At 38.8% G+C, this 16,404-nt stretch overlaps 1 protein-coding gene across 1 annotated transcript in view; it reads left to right on the forward strand.

The window, feature by feature from the left end:
* LOC109959351 (N-acetyltransferase 9-like) overlaps positions 1–16,404 on the forward strand; it is a 561,041-nt gene that overhangs the window by 404,202 nt on the left and 140,435 nt on the right. The gene's annotated exons all lie outside the window — the stretch shown is intronic.

Consider the following 16,404-nt stretch of genomic DNA (forward strand, 5'->3'; position numbering starts at 1 on the left):
TTCTTTTTCTGCTCAGCCCACCTCGTCCCAGCTAATGTAATATCGCGTCACTGCCAACAGCTCACTCAACCACTGAACACACACGTTTGTACACACACACTGCCTCTATGCCTTCACCGCAGCGTTAGACAACCAGCATCAGAGATGACCATAGCGATTGTAGCTTTGCATGAGGAGGCTGCACCACACCACCACCAACTCGTTATCTGTTGCTTTAATTATTCATGACGATTGTATCACAGCCGTTACACCTCAGTTATGAATTGCTTATTGTAACAACAAACCAAATTTAATTTTTTTGCCAAAAATCCCTGTTAAATTGAAGCTTGGCTCACAATATGTGGTCGAGTCATCAGACATGAGGTTCCACTTGTCACAGACACGTTTTGTATTCCAAATTATAGATGTACATATAATGTAAGTTTAACTGAAATGTTGCTGATTCAGTCAAAAGCTATCAAACATATAAAGCTAGTTTATCTTTTTTTTTCATGTGTATTAGGTAATAGTTAAACATTGTACTGTACTTTTCACGTCAACATGACATCAACACCTAAGACTTCTACTTGTTGCCAAAATACCGAATGTGGAGAACTACAAAAATCACAGCAGTGATTAGTTTCTTGTGAGCCCGAAACTGAGTTTTTTTGTAAATCTGCTAAATGATGTTCATAAAAATTTTAAAAAGCAGTTTAGCTGAGTTACCCATATTGAGGGTATAGGATTAAGCAGCACTTTCCCTGATCTGGACACTAAAAGAGTTATTTGAAAAGAGTTGCGTTGGTTTTACTGTGATAATTGTGACAATTAAAAAAAAAAAAATCCACATACATATTTACATACAGAAAAATAATTGAAAAATATTTAACCAACTTTTTTTGCTTGCAAAGGTTTTTGGCTTTGATTTTAGCTCATGTTATGAATTTTCCTCACATGCTCACACTCATGATTGTTTGATTCTATTTTAATTAAGTGAATGTGATACTGTGTCCACTGTTGTATCAGCCAAAGCAATAATTTACCTTCATCTCACTGCACATTTCTTTAAATGTGTTTATTTGAACCATGCGTGCCTAAGCATTTGTTTTGCTTTCCAACTCAGAGCTGGAATCAAATTATACAGCTGCTGCTGCTACAGTACATGTAATATTCAACAGAGGTACAATAATACCACATATATTATTGTAATTACTGTGCCCAGGTCTGACAGCAGCTGTGCTGCATTTAATAATGAGGCAAGAAATCTGATGAATTGACAGTCAGTAAGGTCAAAGACACTATGGACATGTGACAGGAAGTTATTAATGTTCTTGAGCAGAAATGTGGTTTTATCTCTTCTCAACCTTGAGCTTGTTTAGTATTTATTCAGGTTCTGCATGGCAGCTTTAGGAAAGCATTACTATTACTGCCTCTACTATAAGATGTTGAATGTAGAGATGCTCCAACGATGGAACTAGGATTAGATGAGATAAGAGGGGACAGTGATAATATCAAATGCTGAAGATGGAGGCACTGACTGGGCAGTCACCTCACCAGCTGCTGAGCAGTCACATGCACTGACCAGTCACACAAGAGCTGTGAAAAATTCTGTTTTACAAATTACCTTTTATCAGCACAGTGTCCCTATCAGTTCCCTACTACAAGCTATTTACATGTTAGTTTAATTTATCTTTATTTTTTATTTTTTATTTTACCAGGAAATCCTCAATGTGATTAAAAATATATTTCAAGAGTGGCCTGACCAAGAATAGCACGAACAACAGTGAGTTACAGACTAACAGCAGACAATTAATCACCTGGCTGTATCTAAAACTGTTTCCAGTAAGTTAAAAAGTAGGTTTATCTTTGTCAGCAATTTGTTGGTTGGTTAAATTCTTGGGATTTTCATGATCTCAGACCTGATTTTTCAGGCAAACTGTGATCTCCATCAACCATTAAATGTCCTAACACTGATTAATCAATTCTACATAGTAATTTGCACATTGCACTTAACCCGTGCACATGCACATATGTCACAATGACATACAGCAGTTTACAAAGAACACAAGCTGAAAGGGTTATTTATCTTCTTCTGTATTTTTCATACAGCTGCCCAAAGCACATTTCTTATTAATTAATATATGAGGATGACTGTGTTACTTCTCCATCCAATAACTTTGCCTTAAACATACAACAAACCAGTGTTTCCTAAATTTGTGTCCCCTTAAATAAAAGCAATGTCAGTTCTTGTCACCAGTTGTCTGCCACTTATGACCAAACAGGCTCTTTCCCCTTGATTTGAATGATTTTTCAGAGGTAAAATGATTGGGTGTTTAGCAAAAAAAGCAAAGATTAGAAAACAAACATAGTTTGGTGAAAACTTTTTTCTTTAAATTCTCCTATCATTTTAATCATTCAAAAAGCTAGATGTGTGATTAGTTCCACAGATCTTCCTTAAAGAGACAGACTTGGGTAACACTGCTAAAGGGCACATAAATAAAGCCACCACTGAATCATTGTCAGTCAGTCATTAGATTAATTGTTATCTCAGCTCTGAGTCACATCTGACACATGTGTACTTCTTCACATCAGTGTTACTTCTCTTGAACGAGTGACCACTGTATTTATTCATGAGCATCATGTGTGATGCTGTCAGCTCTGACAAACGTTCTCATCAGAAAACTGAAAATGTAAAATGTTATTTTACTGCCATGCTTGCACTGTTGATTGTGTTTGAATAGTATTGTCACACTGAAGTGAATGTCAATGCTTTTTGTCAGTATTATGCTGCTGTTTACTTCAGTGAATGTCAGTGATGGTTTCATCTCCTGCTTGCATTTTGCTTTACTATGCTCAACTGTTACACTGCTGTAAAAATAAAAGTGCAGTTTTCATTATGATAATAAACCAGTGAGTTGTGCTATTGGAGTGTAAGGGCCAGTGTGTCCTACAATACTATAGATTAATTTAGGTACATGCTGCTGTATATTCTGCTTTGAAACTGCATATACAGTAAGAAACAATCTGCATGGAGATATTTTCATGGTTGCTGCTATGATGTTCTGTGTTCTTCAGTAAAGCCCAAAGTACTTCTTGATATTGTAATTGTGTGCTTCATTTATTTGTGCTGTAATTTTTGACATCATAATAAAAACTAAATGTCACTGAAAATTATACTTGACTATTTATTTTGATGTGTTTGGCCACACCTGCCTGCACATCAAACCCTGTGAAGTCTCCTTCTTTCAGTTCATGGGTATTTAAAACAGCTATAGTAAATATTTTATATCAAGAAAGCATCAAATGACTTACGTGAAAGGTGTTGCCTGTAGTTACAAACCCACACAAACTATCATCTAAATCTGTAGTTTCTTAAGCTCTATGGCTGTGGTGGAAGAGGAACTCAAATCCTTTTTTAAGTAAAACTCCCAAAATGACAGTGTAGAAATACTCCATTATAAGTAAAAGCCTTTCATTCATGTTTAGATGTTTATAAGTATTATCAGCTAAATACAAATAAAATATTACTCTACAGTACTAGTAATAGTAATATTACTGTACAGTAAAAGTAGGCACTTCTACAGTGAAATGCCTCTAAGAACTAGAGACCTGATGCGTGACAAGTTGCCACAATTAGAGGGTTGTAAACCTTTTGTTTTGTATTTCATAAACTGAGTGCATTCTTTTTGGTATTAAATCTGCAGTTTAGTGAAATAGACACATAAAGTAGTAAAATATAATTACTCCAAGTAAGTACATCAAAACTGTACTCTACTTAAGTACAATACTTAATTAAACGTACTTCTGTTTGCTGTTCATCACTGCTCTATGGAATGTCAGCATCTGTAGTTGGCCAGCACCAAACATGCAGAAATTACAGAAAGTTAGCAACTAGCCACTGTAGTCAACACAGTACAGCATTTGGCAGGCAAAGACCAAGATGTAGCCCTTGAGAGTGAATACTAGACTTATGTTCAGTAGGTAGCTATAAACTAGTCTTTTGATCACCTGAACATGCAGTAGGTGTGCTAGTTGCTGACTGTATAGTTTAACACTTATTATATGTATCTAAAGTCAGAAAAACAATATTTAATGGCAAAGAACAGTAGAGGGCAGTAAATGCGCACACAGAATTAAGATTAAATGAACTGAGAGAGGGAGAGCAAAAGGCAGAAAGTGTCAAATGGTGATATTTGAGAGGAAAAATGTGTTTCCAAAGTGAGATCATGGGTAGTTGATTATCATGTGTTTTGCTGGACGAGGAAGCTATGGACACACTTTTGTCCCTGAAAAACTCAACTGGTTCCCATAAGGTTAGAAGTGCACAAATACAAATGTAATTGTCAGTCAGTTTGTCAGAAGGATTTTTTGCCACATTAAGGAATGTTTTCAGTTGGTTTCCTAACCCCAGAGAGAGAGCGAGGGAGGAGGCTACAGAGTGTAATGATAATGTAAGTAGATGTAGATGTATAACACATCAAAGCAGTAGATTAGTGCAGATCAGCTCCAGATAAACTGGTGTAATGAGAGCTCAGTCAAAAACTGCAGGGTGGTGATGAAGCTTGACAGCACCAGTGTTGGCAATCTTCACTTTAGTCTAGCTTTCTTTATTCAGAAAGCACAAACAAAACAGTTTGTTTGGAAAACCAGTAGCTTTTTTATGGGTGCAAATAACAGAAGTAAGGCTGCTACTGATTTTCTTTGCCATCATTTTACATGCTTCTCCATTGTCTGCACTTGTTAATATGATACTAAAAAATGAATTCTCTTAATTAATACTAAAATATTTGGAGAAATAAACACACCACAAAGCAACCAAAACTTAGAAACAACCAAGTTCACGTTGCTTTTTTCATCACCACCATGTTTTATTGTTTGTTTGATTTCCTGACAGGACGATACATTGATGGATAGTTATCTTGTTCATTCCAGATGTCAGGACTCATCACATGCACCTTAACACACCAAGGACTTTCATCTGAATCCAAAATGCTAACTGAGATGGATTCCTGCTCTTGTGCAAGTTTCAGGTTCTGGCAAGTTGGATTTTGGAATTGACAGAAAACAATGACTGCCTGAGAGAATGGAGATCTATCTGCTACTGAGCTAGAACATAAAAAGCACAGGTGCAGTACATCCTTTAAGGGGCTGGCACAGTGGAGATGATTTCTGCAATCATATGAAAGGTTTTTGTGTGTTTAAAACATGAGTTATAAAATAATTTGCGATCCAGGGTGAAGCTTCATTAATGTGTCAGATGTCACTTTATTACAGTAAAAGTGATGACATTTCAGTTCACAGAGCACAAACATCAAGCTTCCTCTCTTCCTCACAGCTTCTCCACATCTTTCCTATGACCTTTCACTGAGGAGGCAGTCTTTCAGATCAAGTGCATGCTGGGTACACTTGTTAAAAGAAACAAGGTAAGGCAAAGGTCTGAGCTCAGTGGAGGAGACTATCACTGATACTGAGCCAGACTGTCAAAGGATAAATGTAAACTGCATCTGAAGGCTAAACATATATAAAAGTATTGCTCTGTGTCTGTCTGCTGTTTGATGCTGAGCAGGTTGTGGCATCTTTATTGATAACAGCTGCCTGGACACAACACTAATGAGCAAAGTAAGGGCATAGACAGATTATGAGACAATGAACTCCTGTGACAGACATGGAAACTGACCACACCACTTCTATATGACAGCAGGACACTCACAGTGGAACACACACAAGACAGCTACAAACAACACAAATGTATAGCTGGGTCCTGCCTCTTCTCTTTGTGGTTGTCTTATGTTATTTTAAGTGCCTTTATAGTTGGTAGTTGCCCTTCATATCTTTTCTGTGCTTATTTTGTCTCTCCTTGTAGACACAGTACCCTCAAGTGACCAGTTGAAGGCGCTAGATGGCAACAAAATTTCATTTCTTTCAACACATTTAAATCCAGAAATATGTGACTGGATCTGCAGTCCAGTGGCTTTATACAGTTTGTCTCAACACTGCTATTTTCTGTCAGTATTTAAAATGACATGTACATACACACATACTTGTTAAAATGTTAACCTGTGTATATTCAATTCTATGAAATGCCTTGTTTTCCAAGATGACTGTTTTTCCTACTTTCCAATTCCATACCAAGGAGCAGGGAAATGCCACTACAGATTTCATTTTTATAACTGTAATTGTGGTTGATCTGTGATAGACTGTCGACCTGTCCATGGTGTACCCTACCTCTCGCCTAATGTCAGCTGGGATAGGCTCCAGCCCCCCATCGACCCTGTTCAGGAATAAGCATTATAGATAATGGATGGATGGATTGTGGTTGATTTATCAGCACTGCCTGATTGATTCAGCACAAGTGGCTGCAGCCTGGGGCTCTCATGCTGATATGACGCATAAGGCAATACAAGGCAGCAAAAAAAAAAACACACACACAAAAAAAAAACACAGCAGGCTGATTTATAAGAGCCCAAATGACAGATCCATGAGTCAGAAGCTATACCATGATTATAATACAGTGTACAGTATGTACATTTGAGCTGTTCAGTCTCTGAGGCAAGTCCATATTCTTTCATTTGTTTCTCTTTTCAAGATCTCACATATACAAATACACTCAAAGGGTAGAAGTGAAAACATAGTACAGGTAAGAATGTTAAGATGGCAAATTAGAAAATCAAAAAAGATTTACCTAACTATAATAGGGCAGCACGTTGGTGCGGTGTTTAGCACTGTCGCCTCACAGCAACAAGGCTCCAGGTTCGAACCTCGAGATCAGCCTACTGTGTGGAGTTTGTATGTTCTTCCTGTGTCTATGTGGGTTTTCTCCATGTACTCCAGCTTCCTCCCCCAGTCTAAAGACATGCAGGTTAGGTTGAGTCATGACTTGAAATTGCCTGTAGATGTGAATTTGAGTGTGAGTGGTTATCTGCCTCTATGTGTCAGACCTGTGATAGACAGATGATGGTTGGCCTGGATTGGCTGCTTTCTCCTCCCTGCTACCCTCTATAGGATATACAGTAAATAATGGAATCAAGGTAAAACTCAGCTGAATGTGTGCCTGTTAATCTAGGAGAGGCCATAGTATCTGGTTACCTGGGGGTACTCAGCTGTCCTTACACAAGCTCTTGTACTCCCAAGGCTTTACTTCCGCTTCGACATTTTTGCTAAACAGATTTCACGGTGATCTCCAGTATTTTGTAGTGAGAGCAGAAATAACATCACAGTCATCTGCATATTTTGTTGAATTTCCCAGGCCTGCCTATCCTACATTTTGCCAGTCCACTGAAGAGCTGTTCCAACACCTACACTGGTGGTATTTGTGTGTGGTCTAGCGTCTACTTGTGTGACATATTTACAGTAACTGCCACAGTGCCAAAGTACCCATTAGACTACAAGCATGTGGTGGTTTATCAGAGCTCTTTGGGACACACTTGATTAATAAGGGCATCCTGTCACTGACACAAATAGAAATAAGGTACCCAGTACAATCAGCTCAGCTCAGATGGTTTGCCGAAATAAATCAGTAGGTTCAGCATTACAGTTACAGTCTGCACATTGAGGAGCTGAGGGGAGTAAAATAATAAAGGCATTACATAATGTAAGCAATGTATATGGTGTCTCTTGAAGGTTTTAGGGATAGATCATATTTCTGCTATAGTTTTGTAATGTTTTAACATGAAGAATAATATTCGTTCTGAATCCAACATGCCAGAAAGATTTACAGTTTATCACTTTTAAGGTCCCAGCCATGTGAAAACATGTCAATTCAACAAGAACCGCTGTAACAGAGTCCTACATTTCTTGGACACATGGAGGTGCCACACAATGCTGCCTAATGATCTCACTGGTTGAAAGATCCAGTGTGATTTTACTTTCTGTGTGTGTTTGTGGGTTGCTGCTGATACATAGAATAACTTTGTAACATCAAGCATCTGGAGTGTGTGTATTGATCTGCCTTTAAGGTTCTGGTCATGTTCTGGTGTACTTTTGCTCTTGCTGTTTGAATGAATATCAGGCGTGGTGGTTTGTCAGGAAAGGATTGGTGTTTGAGAATCTGTGGGAAATCACAGCGTTCCAGGTCTGCCATAAAAATTCTCTTTGATCCCATCTTCGGTGTGCTGCATTTTTTCTCCCCCTCCCTGTTCACAAACCCACTCTTTCACACCTCCTCTACCCCCCCACCCCCTTTTCTCATCCTGTCACCATCTTATACCTTTTTTACCCACCACTCCTTCCTGCTGGTGCATTAATAAAGTGCAGCTTTTCCTCCCGCCCACCTCCAGTGCAATTAGGCAGAGCACTAATTCCATCTTCAGGCCCGTCTGCTTTGAAGTCGACTGCCAGGGAAACCACTAGCTTCTTCAATTTTCCATTTGCATAATTCCACCACTGCACTCATACAGGCTCATCACAGTAGAGCATGAGCTAATATGCTGAATAGAGCTCCATATTGGCATTATAATAATCCAGTCACTTCTAGTAGCATCACTTTCTTCATCAGTGGTACCACCAGGGATCAATAGATTGATGTCTTCATCACCATCAGAATGTGATCGCTGTAACAACCCACTTCCTCATCACTTGTACTTAATTTTGCAGTCCTTATCATAATTTGTAATTAGCATGTACAAATGATAATTTTTGCTCATTGGCAGTGGCTGATTGTATTGTGATGATTGTTGCATTATCTGCCAGAGCAGTATCATGTAATTCCCATGTCTGTGGTGAAGTGCTGCAGTGATCTGTGCACTCTCAAACACCCCAGTAAAACAAATGTGAGAAAACAGAGCAGCTGTAAATGTATAAATAATCATCTGAGGAACCTTCCCTGTGAGGAGAGGAATGAGAGTGGAAGACAATAAAACACTGAAGGTTCCATGAAAAGGGATTGCCTCTATGTTTCCCTAATCCATGGCCATTTTATTTGGAGGACTTGTTGGACCAGGTGCTAGTCACCTAACAGGCACCTCTTCAAAAAATAACGTTGCTGGGGTGACAATTTTCCCTGTTGGTGGAGAAAGTGAAAACAACAAGAGAAAGTGAAAGAACAGCTCATTAATCTTCTTTTCCAATAGCTTTAGACATATTTTGTGGTCTAGTAAACCTATCTCTGTTTTTAAAAACATAAACACAAACACTTAGGGTGTTAATGTGTGAAATCTGTTGCTGAGCTATAAATCATTTCCTAGGCTGGAGGCATTTACAGTAGTAGTATTCACAGCCTCTGTGTACCGGGAAAATGATTCTGAAAAATGAGGACCTGTACAAAGCCAGGTATACTGGGGCAAGTGGTGCAAGTCTCCTACAGCCTTATATGATTTTTATGAAGCTCATCTCTGAATCTGACTGAAAGTAAACTCAGAAAATAGATAGCCTTAAAGGGATTTACATCCAGGGTATTCCAATCGGAGTGTAAACCCCTCTGGCACCATCTCCGAAACAATGCTTCTCTCAGTCGCCTATGTTTCAGTGAAGGCCAGAATCCATCCCTGAATTCATGTTGAAAATGGATATGACCTTGTAATTTGTCCATTTTATTTTGGAGGAACCTGACATTTGGCAGGATGATACTTGTCAACAGGATATGTGACAGATATTGACATTTCCGATGTTTCTCCCTCAATCTGCATTCTTCTCTGCTTCCTAGGTTTTGGAGGAAATCAGTAAAAATTGTCTTTGGATTGTCATTGTTATTCTCAAAGTGTCCCATCAGCGTCAGCTACTGTAGATAGTACAGTAAATGGTAGATTGTTTACCTGCTACTCTAAGATGATGAGTATGGTAAATATTATACCTGCTAAACATCAAAATGGCAACGTTGCCATTGTGAACATATTAGAGTGCTGAAGCTACCCTACTGTAATTAAGACTCACCCAACAGCTAGCATAGTCTGACTCTTTATATTTAGTTCTAGGACACACCTCTGTGCCAATTTGCATGTTAAACATGAATTCAAAAAATGGAAAACCTGTTTTGTTCTGTCTAAAAATGATAAATTCAGTACATTTGTAACATTAGGTTAAAGACATAAAGAAAGCTTCTAGTCAGAAGGATCACACAGCATAAGGCCTGAAACTGTGGGATATCACAGTGAGATATGGGGCTGAGGGACACTAAGATTTGATGTTGATTCAACTATGAAATTCTAAAATCAAAATCCTGTCAGACCCCCTGAGGCAACGTCAGAGGGCACTTTTCCACACAAGAAAATGTAATTGATGCACTAAATTTGAATTTGTACTTTGACAAAAGGACTTTGAATAAAACAGGGAGCAGCTGTTGGTTGGCACATACAGTATTAGCATTCAAGAGGCAGAGAATGAGCTCTAATCGTGTACAAAGTCGAGGAGGCAGTCAAAGATAAAACCACAATCAATGAAGTGGTAGCAGTTTGGTGTGTTTGTGTGTGTGAGTGAAATGCTGTAAGAAAGTAGGATGTCATCAAAAAGCTAATTAGCACACAGTATGAGTGTCTACACAATGTGTTATGATCATAGTATATTAAAGAAAGAACAGTAATGTGTAACTGTACACATGTAGCCTATTGTACCTGCCTGTTGAGCTTTTTTATGCTAAGTCAAGACCTGAATTTTAACAAGTTAGATTCTGGGAGGTACCATCATTCTTGATAGGTCTTTTATTTTATGTCTCTCTAAACTATTTTGGCAGGATTTACAAAAATCCAAGAGACCTCAGGACTTGACCTGCTGTGAACCAAAAGTGAAGTTAAATACTGATTAAAAAACAAAGCCTCGAGGAAGTGGTAAGGTCAAAAATGATGTGCTGGTCCTTTGTTTGTGTGGATGTGTTAATAGAGTCTGTCTGTAACTATGCATTTTTGAATTTGCAGCAATAGTCTTTGGTGCTGTCACCGTCAGCTGTTACATGAAGGGCTAAAGGCGTCTAGAAATAATATCCTCAGGCCAAAACATCAGTTTTGCACACAAAATAACAAAGCATTAAAGTGCTCAAAGCAATAACTCCCCCTGCACAGAGGAGCTGTCAGCTTCCTGACATCATGCCAAAGCTCGCCTCCAATTTGACTGATGAAACTGCAAGAACAACCTTCCCTTTTTAATCAGGCAACAAACTTCAGTCTACTGGTGACACAAGGAAAGAGGTAAGTGTTTCGCATGCAAAGGTTTGAATGGAGCTGAGCCAAAAGACATTAGCTGGTGATTGTCTCCAGGCTGTACTTTCAATCTGAGTGAAGGCAAACGTATTTCAGGAGTGTGGTCAGTGAAAATGTGATTCCTGTGCCTGTAACTAAATATGGAGTTGCTTGAACTTTCTCTAAGTAGCCTGTTTGGTGTCAATATCAGGAAACAGCAAGAAGAATGCTTTTCAAGCAAAGCTGGCTCCATGTCATGGGACTATGTGTCAATTTAAAGGATAAGGCTGGTCACTTTCTATATTAATAGTTCAGAAATGATTAAAAACACATCAGGGAAACACACCACTGCCCTTGTTGATATGTTTCTTCATTACAAAACACCAGACCCTAATGTCTGTTAAGAATATCTAGAGACCTTGAGCATGGACCCTTGACTCTTGCTTACTACAGATGCTGGAAAAATTTATGGCTGTTCGGAGCCTTTGGGGCAACATTTGTTATAGTATGTCTTATAGTAGGGTGTTACAAAATCCTTATTCTTATATGTGGTGGGCAAAATGGTGTTCATGACAGTGTGAGCCTAAAAGACCACAAGTCCATAGGGAGCACTTCACTGGTGACAAAGCTGTTATTAAATATATGAAATGAGCAATAAATAATTCTTTTTCTTTTTAAGCATTTAAAAGTTTCTTCAAATTAAGGTACACAGTATTCCAATCAAGCGCTCACACAAGGGAGCCTGTTTATGTTTATTGTACTGTAAGTATTTGTAGCTTTCTGTTAGAGGAGAGACTTCTACCCACTCTATTCTGCAGTTTTCATTTAACTTCTTGCAGTTTACATCGAGCTGTAGGATGGCAGCCTCACAGGATAAACCCGGTTTATTACCCAAGAGCGATTACCAAAAGGAGATTTGCAACAAAAACACAAAGTATTGTACAATATAATATAATTTTAAGATACTTGTAATACACAATGTACAGTAATAACTTTTGAAACATGGTAAAGTTAATATGGTGTTTTGATTAGTTTTACTGATGGAGATAAACCTTCGGTAGCATCTGAAAATTTTAACGTTACTGTTTAAGATGACTCCTGCATTAAGGGTTTTCAGTTGTAATATGCATGCTACCTGTTTTGTATGAATTGTGCCTTTAAGTTTTTAAAGTTTTTCTCATCCAGTTCAGTGTTGCTGTAGTGTCACAGCTCGAGTCCTGTTCCTTCCTTTGTTCCAACGTTTCCTGGCCTTGTTATGTTCTGGACTGTTCTTGGACTGGTTTCCCCATTCCAGTCTCCACTTGTGTCCAGAGTTTCTCATTCCCTCATTATCCAGTCCTGACTTTGACACTCACACACACAGATGTTCTCACACACTTGCCACACCTGTCTTCACTCACTTTGATTAGTTCCCTTGGTTTATATACTGGTTTGTTCCAGTCTTGTGCTTTTTGTAGCTTCAGTGATCTTGTTCTTATGCTTTCAGTTTTGTTGTACTCTTAGGGCTTTTGCATGTTCTCCTAGTGTCTGATTTCATTTTATTTTTTTATTGGCTTTGCCTCTGGTTGACCCCATTGGATGTGTTGCTCTGTGTGGACTGTTGCCATGTTCCTGTTCCCTGTTCTGCACTCACTCTGCACTCACTTTGCTCCAGCTTTGTTGACCTGGACTTAAAGTAAGCCACAGTTTTTCCCTTGTGGGTGTAAAACTGTTGAACTTTATCTGCCAGCCTGTGTTGTCTGCTTCTTGGGTTCAGCTTCTCAGTCTGCTGTTTCTTTTAAGAGGGAAATGTGACTTCTACAGACTGGACTACTGCTTGCTGGTAATGACAAGTAAATGACCTTAATTCTACAAAGAAAAACATTCCACTGACTAGAACTATTCAACAGCTGCCAGCTCAACTTGTCCAGTCCAGCAGGTGGCAACAATGTGGCAAAAAAGCAGTCAACTGCAAAATGGTCCAGTAGACAAAACTGTAGGCAGTGGCCACTTTTTATGTATATTGCTGTAACTGTCAGAGGCACATTGCTGCTTCATGCTAAATGGCCAAGTCAAGATTTTTTATTAAAAATGTATGTTCAGCATTCATTTTGAATTTTAATGTTTTAAATTAAACATTTTGTTTCCCAGAGGAGGCTCATTCTGCTTGGTGGGATGAGTTGGATTAAGAAGCCAGAACTGCTGGATGGAGTGTTTGCTTTTGTAATTCAGTTGAGTAAATGTCTTATAGCTGGGGGTGGCCACTTGGTGCCCTAAACTTAACAGTATTCATGTATTGGCAGAATTCTGTGTATCCCCCCCTCAGCTTCAGCAGCCACCACAGCTGTAGGTAGAAAACTAGTTCAGATAGCAAGGGGACTGTTTCTCAGCAACAATTGTTCATAGTGACTGTAAAATATCCCCTTAATTTGGGATGTTGCTTTGATCTACAGGAGTAGATTTGGAAAAATAAAATGAATCATTGTGTGTGTGTGTGTGAAGCAAAATATGAAGTAAAAAAAGGCAACATTGTTTTATGTTCAGCAGCCAAAAGGCAGCTTCTTTTAATGTTTTTCTTTAGTTCATTCAGGAAAATTTATCCAGCTGCAATAACTATCTTTTAAATTAATCCTACCTAAGCTAACCGGTTGCTAGCTGTAGTCCCCCCCCCCTTTTGAGTGTAGGTCATACTACAGTGGTACAGTGGCTCCTGATGACGAAAACGCAAGGTCCTGAAATTGAACTAGTGCTTGACACTCAAAAGCTCTGCTCTTTCCATTTCCTCCATTCAGCCACTTGCCTAAATCTTAAAGTATTACTCGGGTTCATAGTCTGATGGGTACTTAAATTTACTTGCAACATTATTGTGTAGAATACCTGCATAATAAACTTAATTTTAGGTAATGCTGTCAGAAATGGACAGATGTATTTTCAGGGTGTTTGTGTTGCATGTGCAATGTGGACACATTCCAGAGTGAATACAAAATGTGAAGCATGCTTTATGTGAATGTACCTGCAGAATCATCCAGTGGGAAGCCTAAAATACATCTAAGAAACATGCTGCCAGTGGCGCCCTTTTTTTCCCAGATACTGTTTGCTGTCAAGATCCACCTGGCTCCTGTTCGGTTTTACAGCAGGAGAACGGAAAGAGGACAGCTGGCTCAAAGTCGGAGGTAAATTCATGTACATGCATTGTTTTCATTTTCTTTTAACCTTTCCATGTAGATTTCTTTGGGTTGGTGTTTTGACATGCTGTTGGGGTGACACAGGTGTGTTTACTTGGCATGCCTCTCTCCTGTGTGAAAGAGCACACCTGTAAAACACTAGCACATGTTGATGGAATTCCTTTTGAATTCTTTTTTTTAGCCTCTGATTATGGTTTTTTTTACTCCATAACGCCAGCATTCAGGCCTGGGCTGAATGCTACATAAGAAAAATAAATTGTATTGTGTGTAAATCATGGCTTATGCAAAGCCTCTTGCACTGTTTTACTGTATTTCAGAAGAAATGCAGCCTCTTGTCCAGTGGGAAACTTTTGCATGCTTGTAGAAACAAAATAAACGTCCATCCCTTTTGTGTGCGAGTCTGCATAACTTCACAACATAATCTAGCCCCAAACACAATTCAGTTTCATATAGACAAGTATTTGAAGGTTGAAATATCACAACCTGTCCCCCCAACCTCCTACAGAAGAGTGATTAACATGTTTACAGAAGGGACAGGGTTGTGCGGCACTTCTCCTCTGGTTATGACACTTTTCTGGCATCAGTTTCGCACCTTTCATTTAAGTGCCTAGCTCTCCCTCCTGGTACTGGCTGTGTTGACAAGCTCTATTGGACACAGCACAGCTACACCAGCAGTGCTGGAGTTTCTGGAGATGCCAGTAACCAATATCTGATGCTTGTATCAAATGTCTTGCAGTTGTACATACAGGACAACCCTTCCTTTCTACAGTCACACTCCCCCAGTCTCCTGCGTTCCTAAACCTTTCTCCACTATCACTGCTCAGTCTCTCTGCCATTATAAACTCGGATCCCTTCAAACTAGCCCTATCTTCCAATGTCCTGACCTTCTCCACCCACTCATACACCTGTGCTTGGTTTCTTTGTGAATTCCTCACCATTTAATTTAGTTCCATCTGCCCATTGCCAGATCAAGCAAAGTACAAACCCCATTTCCAAAATGCAATAAAAACTAAAACTTGTGATTTGTTAATGGGCTTTAACTGACAAAAGTAAAATGTTTTCAGTGTTATTGACCAGCTTAACTGCAGTTTCTAAATATAGACAAATCAATTTTTAAATTTGTTTATATTTATAAACCGTAATTAAATTCAGTGAAAACTAAAACTTTGTACTTTTGTCAGTTAAAGGTTCAAGCAAAATAAATAAGATTTTAGTTTTTTGCATTTTGTGAAATGTCCTGACTTTTATGGAAATGGGGTTTGTACGAAGTTGACTCGCTTCTGTGTCCCATAAAAACAGTGCATGTATACAGTATAAACGATTGGTGTTGGAATGTCTAAACCCAGAACTCCACTTTAGTGTGTTTGCTCAATCATAACATTTCCAAAACAGTAAGTTGGTGGATAACATGTGGTTTGTGTGGTCTTTAGATTTGAACTTGTCTACAATTTTGTTGTAAGCATATAGAAAATGGTTACTGTGAAATCTGTTTGTGATATGACCTGGTGTTTAAACCTTCCAGCCTACAGACAACTGCAGCAGGAGTTGTTTGTCATATCATTCTGTGTTGACATGCGCTGTAATCTGCAACACATGTAGTCCATCGTTAACTCACCACAAGCCTCAGATTCAGTTGGTGTTCTTACAGCTTTAAGTACCTCACATTTAGGTTTCACAATATTAGAGCAACAGACTGTTCTAGCATGTCTGGGAGAATGAGTCCTGGATACCAACTCTGTTCTTCCTTTGTACGCTGGGGAAAGACATTTTCTGTTCAATGCTGCACCATACTTTATTTTCCATTATAACCAGCGTGGATTTGCTGCTAGTAGTCTCCACTGAACTTTGTTAACATATCATGAGGCATCGCTAAGGTTGCCTTTGGAATTTGCTTTTCATGCAGAATCAGAGCCTTTTCACCCTCTGTAGAGATAAAGCTATGGTCTGCTTGACTGTGGAATACAAATGCCCTTTTTAGCATTGGGAGTTGAAAAGGGAAAGATAACATGACGAAATGTGTCAGAGGACAGTATGCATGAATGTGGACCTTTTCTAGCAAGGCAAAAGAAGGAAGCGAGATACAGTATCTATGTACAATCAAGATAATGTAGACAGAAAGGCAAAGACAAATAACGATAGATATACAAGTTGGTGTG

Source organism: Monopterus albus, unplaced genomic scaffold (assembly GCF_001952655.1).
Source record: "Monopterus albus unplaced genomic scaffold, M_albus_1.0 scaffold38.1, whole genome shotgun sequence".
Taxonomy (NCBI): Eukaryota; Metazoa; Chordata; class Actinopteri; order Synbranchiformes; family Synbranchidae; genus Monopterus; species Monopterus albus.